The sequence below is a fragment of the Cryptomeria japonica genome, chromosome 11 (assembly GCF_030272615.1).
Source record: "Cryptomeria japonica chromosome 11, Sugi_1.0, whole genome shotgun sequence".
Taxonomy (NCBI): Eukaryota; Viridiplantae; Streptophyta; class Pinopsida; order Cupressales; family Cupressaceae; genus Cryptomeria; species Cryptomeria japonica.
This window is the reverse complement of record NC_081415.1, coordinates 658461299-658471916: the sequence shown is the minus strand read 5'-3', so window position 1 is coordinate 658471916 and position 10618 is coordinate 658461299.

Below are 10618 nucleotides of genomic sequence, written 5' to 3'. Positions count from 1 at the left end.
ACAAATGGCTCTATACATTGCAATCATCTTGCAAGTATTTTTTTAATTGTGGACCATCGATCATAGAAATTAGTGGATTAAGTTCATATAGGGAACACCTTTAGCATAATTAAAATATTATATTATATATAGTTCTATTTTTAAATTTTTTTTTACTAATAATCTCATCTATAATGTTATATTTATAAAATTATATGTTAATTTTTTTAACATAATTCAAATAAACAAAATTGAACTTTTTTATTTAAAATATAATTAGTAGTAATTAATTAAGCAAAATCTGAATAATATTACTTAATGAAAACTACAATAATAATAACATGAATATGATCTCTCTCTAAATAAAAAATCTAATAATAAAATATTATGTCATTGACAACTTTTTCTTAAGCTACTCAAACAAAAATTAAAAACATAATGATAACAATGCAGTTTCTAATTTATTGAAAAATAGAAATAAATAATTCAAATTTTTAATAAGAAATTAGAAAGCAAACAAATATTGTGATAATGGTAAGAGACATTTGTGGCTATCAAAAATTAAAGTTTAATTTGAAAGACATGATAATTTTGAACCATATCCACAATCCTCTATAAAACAAAATATCTATCAAATCCTATAATTTTGTTTTGTTATATTTGATGTATAATTTTATAAATATAATATTTTAGATAAAATTATTATACTAAAGGCATTCTCTATATGAATTTAGTGCACCAAATTCTACGATCAATGGTCTATAACGTCCCCTACGAGGAACCTCACAGAATCAGATAAATAACATACATTACAACATAAGCAGTGATTTTTAATATCACATATAACATAAAGAAACATTTAGATCTAACATTTAATTACTTTCAAGAGGTTCCTCCATCTAATGATAATAACATATATGAAGGCATGAAAGCAATAATTAAAAACATGCCTAAACAGAACATTTAAAACATAATGATCCAATTCACACAACTACAAATATATATCCCTTTAAACCAAAATATGCTAAACATCAAAAATAATAAAACAATACTCATGAACATATAATAGATTGCTGATACCAACACCGGTCAATATAAATCACTACTAGAATGCCATTTATACATTACATATAAATCAATTACAATTACATACATATTAAAATACATCAAAAGATAACATGAATACATCTCTAGAATGAACATCGAGCCACAAATAGGATGGATCAACTAGAGGAAGCCACAAGCATGCTTCGTAAGGGAAACTAACTTCCAAAGGCAGGCCAGATGATATAAAAAGAATATTAATGGTTAATTGGATCATTTTCTCCCACAGAATTAGGAATATCACCATTGAAATAATTTCTTGAAATGTTGAGAATAATCAAACCTTTGAGAGATCCAATACTAGAAGCAATTTTACTTGATAAACTATTATTGGAGAGGTCAAGACGTTTTACTTATCTCAAAGTTTTCATAAACTCCATATATTGTCCTTTATTCCTAACTGTTATTTCATCTATATAGAATTTTGAGGAATATTCTATAAGTTCTTGTTCAAATATTTCCGTGGTTTCTGATTCATTTTCCATTACAGACAACTTCATAAGGTCATCTGGAACAACCCTTGAAAAATTATTATTTGACATCTAGAATTTGAAGATTCTATAGTTTTGTTAACTGTGATGGGATTTTACAACTTAAACATGTTATTTTTTAGTATTAAATCTGGAGACTCTACAAGTCTTTAACCCAATTTTCAATGTTCGCTTGTAGATTATTATTTCTCAAATCATGGATTTTTAGAAAGATACATTTTCCAAGTGATGGTGTAATATATCCTCTAAGTGCATTATCTCCTAATTTTAATATCTCAAGAGAACTCATTATCTCACATATATTTGGTATCATCCCTTCTAAATTATTATTTTCAATATTTAAGACAGATAACATAAGGTAATTCCTAAGTCATTGTGGAATTCTACCACTCAACTTATTATATGATAAGTCTAAAATCTAGGAACTCTTAAATTTATAAATAAAATTTAAAATTGAACCATTAAAATTATTTCTAACCAATAAAAAAAAATTGAAAGTCTTGTACATATTTTCTACTCATTTTAAAAATTGATCCATCAAATAAGTTATCTGACAGACCTACATAAAAAAGGGATGTGAATTCCCAAAACCAGATTGAAATAGAGCCGATGTGGAAGTTTGTTTGGACAAATCTAAATACTGAGTTGAAATAATTGCGGGGAAATTTGCTGTAATATTTCATTGATGCAACGCCAAGTACTCGATTGGACCACTAAACGAAAGATACTCTCCATTTAAGCTATTGTTGGCCAAAGAAAGATACTCTCGATTGGACCACTAAAAGAGTTATTCCGCATATCAAGAGAACGTAGGGCTGCGAGTAGATTCTCTACGAAAGCTCCCAGTTTGGTCAAAGTTGCATGTCAAGCACGGCAGAGAGAAATTGTTTGGTAGTGAGTAGGAAAATATATATGTGTTTGAACATCAATTCTAAAGGTGACCACCTACTATACAAATGACTTTACAAAATCAACCATATGATAGAAGATTTGCAGAAAATGTGTAATGGACAAAACTACGCTTTCACATAACAGTGTAATGGTTAAGATTTTTCAAGTTACTACGCTTGGATATGTCTTTTCATATTAATAGTCAAGGACTTCAAAAAACCAAAAAAAATCTACGCATTAGATGTAAGATTTGTCTTTCATTATGTTAATTTTCGTTTGAATGGGTCAAACAAAACTGTCAAGAAAAAGACCAAAGAAAAAGAAGCTAAGTAATTTTGATCAAAAATATTTTCTCCTACTACCATGAAAATGGTGGTAGATAACTTTAATCATAGTGGTAGATTCCTAGTGGGAAGGATGCTACTAAATACTCTATAGCGCCACACACACTTCTCACATTTATAACTTATCCACTCTCCATTAATTTTGTTACATGACTCCAATACTCATTTGTAGTTCGTTAATGCCATCTTGTGCTAAAATAACTATTTTATCTTATTTCAATCATTTTGTGCTAAAATGAAACACTATTACTTATACAATTAAAGGCTATGTTTGTTAAATGATTGTTACCTAATTTTTGCTTTCAAGTAAAAAATAGGCTGTGAGCAAGTCCTAGATCTCATTAAAAGGGCTTTGCAAGTTTAGAGGTGTCAAAATGAGTCCCAAAAAAATTAAAATGAGGATAAGCATATCTTAAAATACCTCTTGTTTGTCCTCCCTTCTTTTGGTTTAAAGTTTTGAAAAACCCAAAAAATAAAAATAAAAGGGAATCTCAGTTATTATTTTATTATAGTGACTAAGTTATCCTCTCATAATCTTAGAGACTATGCTATTCATTAATTATTTTTTGTGGATCTTAGTACTATCCAAAACTAAACTACTTAAATACTTGCACACCTTTTAGAGGACAAAGAGTTTTATTTGATTGAAAGACATTCATTTAATTAGTTAGCTACAATTGTTTTCACCACTTCTGATTGAATATGTGCATATAAACTATTATTTTGGATCTATATTTGAGTACATACAAGAGCCCAATGGACACCTAAATAACTATTCATCTTATTTCAATTGTTTTGTGCTAAAACTAAACACTTTTACTTATACAATTAAAGGCTCTGTTTGTTAAATGATTATTACCTCCTATCTAAGATACTTGTTACCTAATTTTTGCTTTCAAGTAAAAAATAGGCTTTGAGCAAGTCTTAGATCTCATTAAGGGTTTTGCAGGTTTAGAGGTGTCAAAATGCATCCAAAAAAATTTTAAATGAGGATTAACATATGTTAAAATACCTCTTGTTTGTCCTCACTTCTTTTGGTTTAAAGTTTTGAAAAATCCAAAAAATAAAAAATAAAAGGGAATCTCAATTATTAACTCAGGTAGATTCCCACAGTGTAGCCTTGTGTTTTGTCTTGTTGTCTTAGTTACACTTCTCTCCTTCATGCAAAAGGAAGCATGTTGAATAAATTTTGGGGGGAAATGATAGAAAAAGGGGTCAACTAGGGTCTACCTCCACTTTTTCAATACTTCTTCCCTTGTTTAGGAGGCTACAATGAAGGAAAATAAAGCTTGGAGATTGCAGATGTTTAGGAAAATAGTATAGAGATAGCTCAAGGAAAGTGCAAGTTCTACTCTAGAATAGTTTGTAAGGATGTGGAGGGTCATGGAAAATAGATTTGTGAGTTCTACTATGCCTTCTCTCTCTCATTATTGCAAATAAAGAGGGATCAGATAATAGAATTATATGAAAAAAAATTGTAGAGTATTTCCTCCTTTGCATATTATTGTTTTCTCTTCATACAAAATAACAAACACTATTAGATGATCTCACATTGAAAGGAGACATGTTAAGCTATATAAAAGAATGTATGCATGATTATGCGAAGAGGTTCTACCATCAATGTAAGACACCAATATATTCTTCAAGAGCTTTAAAGATAGAAGAATATGATCCAACACGAGTATTATTGGATATCAAAGGACTCTTTCTTTGTTTTGGAGAGTTGGGATTATGGGTTGTAAGATTGGATTTCAATAGAATGCTTGACAAGTAAAAGAGAAGTAAATAAAAACACAAGAACATTGATTAGAGAGTAGCCTTTGCAAAATGACAATGCATTATAAGGTCAAAACAATCACATGAATGACAATGAGCATTACACAAGGATAAGACAATCTATGGTGGTACTTACTAAGACTATATAGTGGAAAATGAACATTATTACAATATTTATTGTTGTAGCATTGATAGATAGAAAACCTAGAGTTGAGAACAATGAATCCAGGTAACATTTTAATCTAAGGATCAATAGTGATAGTGAAAAGATGCACAAAGAACAAAGGCTCACTAAGATGAAGATCACTTTCAAATATTAGAGATGGGGAAATCATGCTTTTAAACTTGTCAAAGGATAATCATTATAATGATGAATAGTATGCATGGATAGGGTCGAATAGTCATTGCCATAGTAAGAAAGGAAAGTCAATGCAAGTGCTTTAATAGAAAAGAAGATAAAATGATTGTTACAAGAAAACCCATGAGAGGAGTGGAGGTTTCAAGATGAAGTTTCACTATCATAGGGGAGAGGATTGACACTTGAAGCCAGAGTTTTCTTAGTTGCTATAAGACACCAATAAATTTCAGACATTAGTATTTTTAAGAGCAAAATACAATCAAAATCACAATGGTGAAGAACCAATAGTAGAAAATATGGCATCCTTGTTCTCTTTGGCCCAAGTTAGAAAAAGGGGTTTCAAAATAATCATAATCTTCACTTACAAAAGCCTAATGCCTAGACCCATGAGATCACAACTTCAATGATAGTCCCCGAGAAGAAATAATCTCCGACATCATATGATTCAGTATAGTAGTGTAGAGATGAAGAACAAGGCCTGCATAAGGATTGTTGAGAATGGGTGTCTCAAACTTACTGGTTGAAATCTCGATCAGATGGCATTTGGTTTCTGTAGTGAGTAGTTTGGTGTGGAAAATTTTTGTCTTGTCACTGGCTCCAAAGATGGCAGAATAATTTTCATGTTTTACACATAGCAAGAGAAGTCATTTTGATGTAACATTTGATTTTGATATGTTGCCCTTAGCTATTAGCCAAAGTCATAGTCTTTCACCGAGGTTGTGCAGGATGGTGAGGAAGAAAGAAAATTAATTCTTTCTTCATCCCACACAATCAGAAGATAAAGGCAAATGAGGTTGCGGGATGGTGGGGAGAAAGGAGACTTGGTCTCTCTCGTCACCTCACAAGAAGATTAGAACCAAGGAAAGAGTGACGCGGGCTAGCGGGTAAAGGGAAGGCACATGCTTCCCCACCACCCTGCGAGAGATTTCAAAAGGCCATTTATGAAGCATGAGATAGTGGGGAAGAGAGGAGGTCCTTTTCTCGTCACCCCGTGAGTTGGTCTGAGCTGGAGTCTGTGGTGCACAGTTGGAATTTGGTGTAGATTATACACTATGTTTTCGACAACTGAAGAGTCTAACAGTTGGAGTTGTGAGGGAATTGAATCAAATCATTTTTTAATAGAGACATATAAATGTCTGAACAAATGGCTGCAGAGGAGAATTAGTTAGTGGTTGGATGATTGATGGTATAGTTGGATGCCGAATTGCAGATCGATGTGTCTGTAATCTTTGTGGATCTAATTCGATTTGGAAAGTGTATGCTGCCTCAATAGAGACAGATTCAGAGTGATTCATCTATATCTTGTATATAATTTGTTTTATTTTAATACAAGAAGGCATTTCTTTGTGTGTGGGTTTTTCACCCATAAGGGTTTTACCACATGAAAATCTGGTGTTCACTCTATGTTTGCAAATTTTTCATGTTGCTCTATTTTCCATTTATCTGCATCTTAATGACTGTAATTTGGAATTAAAAGTCATCCTTTCTTTCCTCCTCGAAGAATTTGACATTTAGGAAGGTGTTTTCTGCACTCTACTTTCCTTATAAGTGGTATCAGATCCTAACTAGTTGTGTTATCCTTGTTGTTTGGATGGATTTTTTGTGTTAATTTTGTAGTGGGAGTGTTGCAAAGAGTTGTTGTTTGAAATTGTAGATTGAAGATGGTGAGCACATCAGGGAGAGTATACATTGATAAATTCAATGGTGGCAATTATGAGTTATGGTAACTTAAGATGGAAGACGTGTTGGTAGATAGAGACCTTTGGGTTCAAGTATCTGGAATCAAACCATCAGACATGAAATAAGAATATTGGGATCTCATAGATAGGAAAGCCAAATGGTTGATTAGACTCTGTCTTGTAGAATTTGTTCTATTGAATGTTCATGAGGAGAAGACAACAACTACTATGTGGAATAAACTTAGTTGGTTCGATGTTGTCAGAAGAGGTACGAAGGAAATATTCTGAGATGGCCAAGGAGGCTCTTTCTATTTGAGGCAAATCAAAGGAAAGAGGCAAGAAGAAGGACAAGAAGTCCAAATCCAAGTCAAAGGAGAGATCAAAATCTCCTGGGAACAAGTCCAAGGTGAAGTGCTAGAATTGTGGACAATCTAGTCATATCCAAAAGGATTACAAGGAGGAGAAAAAGAAGAAGAAGAAGAATTCCTCTTACACTGAATATTCTCAGAGTGATACATGATGCCTTCATTATTGCCTTGACAACTCAAACAGCTGATAATGTTTGGTTGATTGATTTAGGTGCATCATTCCACATGACATCTAGGTATCTAGGTATATTATGGGGATGAAAATCAAAAGGGATAGGAAGAGTAGAAAGCTTTGGCTTAGACATAGTAAGTATATTAGCACTATCCTTGAGAGGTTTAATATGCCAGATTGCAAGCAGTTAGTTGTTATAGTATTGCAAGGAACAAAATTTTCTGTTGAGGATTGTCCAAAATCTTCTACTGAGAAGGAGGACATGACCAAGGTAACTTATGCAAGTGCAGTTGGCAGCTTAATGTATGCAATGGTCTATACTAGGCCAAACATTGCTCAAGAAGTGGGAGTACTAAGTTGGTTTATGACAAATCCAAGAATGACACATTGGGATGTTGTGAAGAGAGTGTTTAGATACCTGAGAGGTACTTCTCGGTGTGCTTTGTGTTACCATGGGGATTTGGTTGGATCACGCAGGTCTGTCATCATTCAAGGATATGTGGATTCTGATTAGGTAGGGGACATTAACAACATAAGATCTACTACTGGATATGTATTCATGTTGAATGGTGGTGCAATTAGTTGGATGAGAAAGCGACAAGTTGTAGTCGCTTTGTCCACTACAAAGGCAGAGTACATGGTAGCAACTTGAGCCTGTCAAGAGGCTTTTTGGCTTAAGTGTTTGTGTTCTGATTTTGGTTTTAATGTAGGGCATATTATAATTTGTTGTGACAATTAGAGTACCATTTGTTTGGCAAAAAAATACCACTTGCCTATTGGAGTATAGAAAACAATGAGAGGGGTGGTAAATCAGTGTTTGAGGCTAAATTCCAATTTTAAACTGAGTTTGAACACTCAACTGATACATGTAGTCATATATTGTTTTGAGACTTTTCAAACATGAACAAAGCAATTAACATTAGACATATTTGCAACATACAATAGAAAATCCACTAAACAATATTGACACCATTATTTTCCTGAGTGGAAAACCCTCTTGGAGTATAAAAACCACTTGCAAATTGCCTCACTGGCTTATGATGATCAAAATTTTGATTACAATAGCACCACTGGCCTAGAATGCCTCACTAGCAAAGATAATTCCAAATCTCACTGACATCCACAAAGATGTTAGTATGTCTCACTGACAAGACCTTCAACAATTAAACAATTTGAAAGAATGATTACAGAGGGTTACTCTGTTTCTCTAAAGAACATCTCAGTTCTATACAAGCATATTCTACATCTCATAGACTTCATTGTCAAAAGCCTACCAGATATAAAACATATTGATATAGAGGTTGTTTTTCAACATTACAATGATCCAACTTTTTGCATACAAGGTTTGCAATAAAATAAGTGCAAGTTGCACAAAAGAATGTTTTTCAAATGATACATGCAACTATCAATCAAAATGATAGAAGGATAAAATGTCTTTATAGCTTTGACTTGTATCAGAATACACAAAATACAAGTTCTATTTTTTTAGACAACTATCTTAGAAGGATAAGCTTTAAAACAAAATAACCCTCATTTGTGACACGGGGGCTTCATTTTGTGAACTTGAGATATAGAATGTGCGTTCATGGCATACTAAAGAATCCCCCTATTTTCAAAAATATTGCCCTAACATCCTTTTTTGTCACCCCCTCCTAATACATAACCTAAACTAAAAGACCCCCAATTTCACTAGTTATTGTATTTTTTCACAGCTTGAATTAAAAATCCCCCTATTTTCACCAATAGACAATATATTGTACCCTCATTTTTGGGATGTTAAACCCCCCAATATGAATGCACGTGATATAATATTGCCTAGCCAGTGAAGCCCCCATGGTTTTTGACAAAATAACAAATCACATTATCATCTACTCTTTATCTCGAAGAAAAGAATACTTAAATCATATCTTATCAACATAACAAAAACCTTCATCTTCTCAAGTATTTGTAAATAATAATAACTGCTTTCCATTTCAAAGTGAGACAAGGTTACCAATTTTGTGAAACACACCCAACAACCATGTTCAATGAACCAACTCAAGTTCATGTCCAACTCGAAGTCCATTGCCACTGTTGTAAGTCTACATAGAGTTCAAGAGTTGTGGTAGCCAAGCTCTAGTCTCTTTGCAGCTAGAGTTTCATAAAGAAACCAAAGTAATGCTATCGATGCCCTAGCTCATAATAATGAGCCTTTTTCATTATGTAAAGCAATGAACTTGACTACCAAATGAAACCAAAATGATACTTTTGTTTGACCTATTTACCTTGTGCCAACAAAAATGATAATATGTTTTTGCACTCAATAAAAATGCCAACCAAGATTATAACTGTGTGATCATAATGTTATTGTCACCAAGTCAATGATCATTTAATCAAGAATGCCAACACCTTTTTGTTACATGGTACCATGTTGTTTTTGCATACTTGTTATGAGTATTTCAAACTCATACACAAACTTGAGATGTAAACACTTATCATGATAATGGTACCACACATACTATGGTCGTAGATTTAAAGCTTAGTATTTGCCAAAATAGTGAACATGATTCTAAAAGATACCAAAACATTTCATATCAAGTGTCACTGAACTTTGATCAATGTTGAAACCAAATTGTCACATAAAATATCATAGCCACTACCAATAATGGCCTTTGAGTAACCAAACACCATATCCATTCTATGTGAAATATAACTTTGTAATGACATCTTATCACTTGATACAAGCAAGTCTTGTATTTCCTTAGAACTTTAATAACTTATGAATTATGTTTACAATAAGACCTTAATAGCCTAACAATGAACCATTGACAGAATATTAAACTCTTATAGGAGACAAAATGCATAAGGAAACAAACTCTAATAAGATCAAGACTCAAAAGTGTATCAACCTATAAGAATGCAAAACAACAATTGACATCAATGCCAAAATCAATGTCAAAGGAGGTCAACAAACTCCCCCTTTGTCATTGATGTCAAACCTACCATAGAATGCAACCTGTTTGATTAGCAATGCATTGTCATAGCAATAATATGATTACCAAATGAAGTAGTATGAGCAATGTACCAAAAAGATAATGAACCTGAATCAACCTATCAAGAATGTCAAGAATGAGCTTCAATGAACCTATATGAGCCTTTCAACCTCAATGAACTTGTATGAACCTGTCAACGAATTTGTCCATCTATTTTATCCCCGTTTTGACAATTGTAGGCATCTAAAAATGGTCATTGCTTGCAGTGCCATACTCTAACATATCTGCATGTCCCTATTTTAGGGTTTTCGCATCTTATTGACATTTCTTCTATGTCGTGCACTTGATCTTCATCATTTGTCGACATCTTGTTATTCCTCTGCATTTCTTCCTCCTTCGATTGCATTTCTCGCATTTTCAAATAGGTCTCGTTGATATCATCATGACTTTCAATCTTTGGTTGTTATCAATCTTTATCATATCA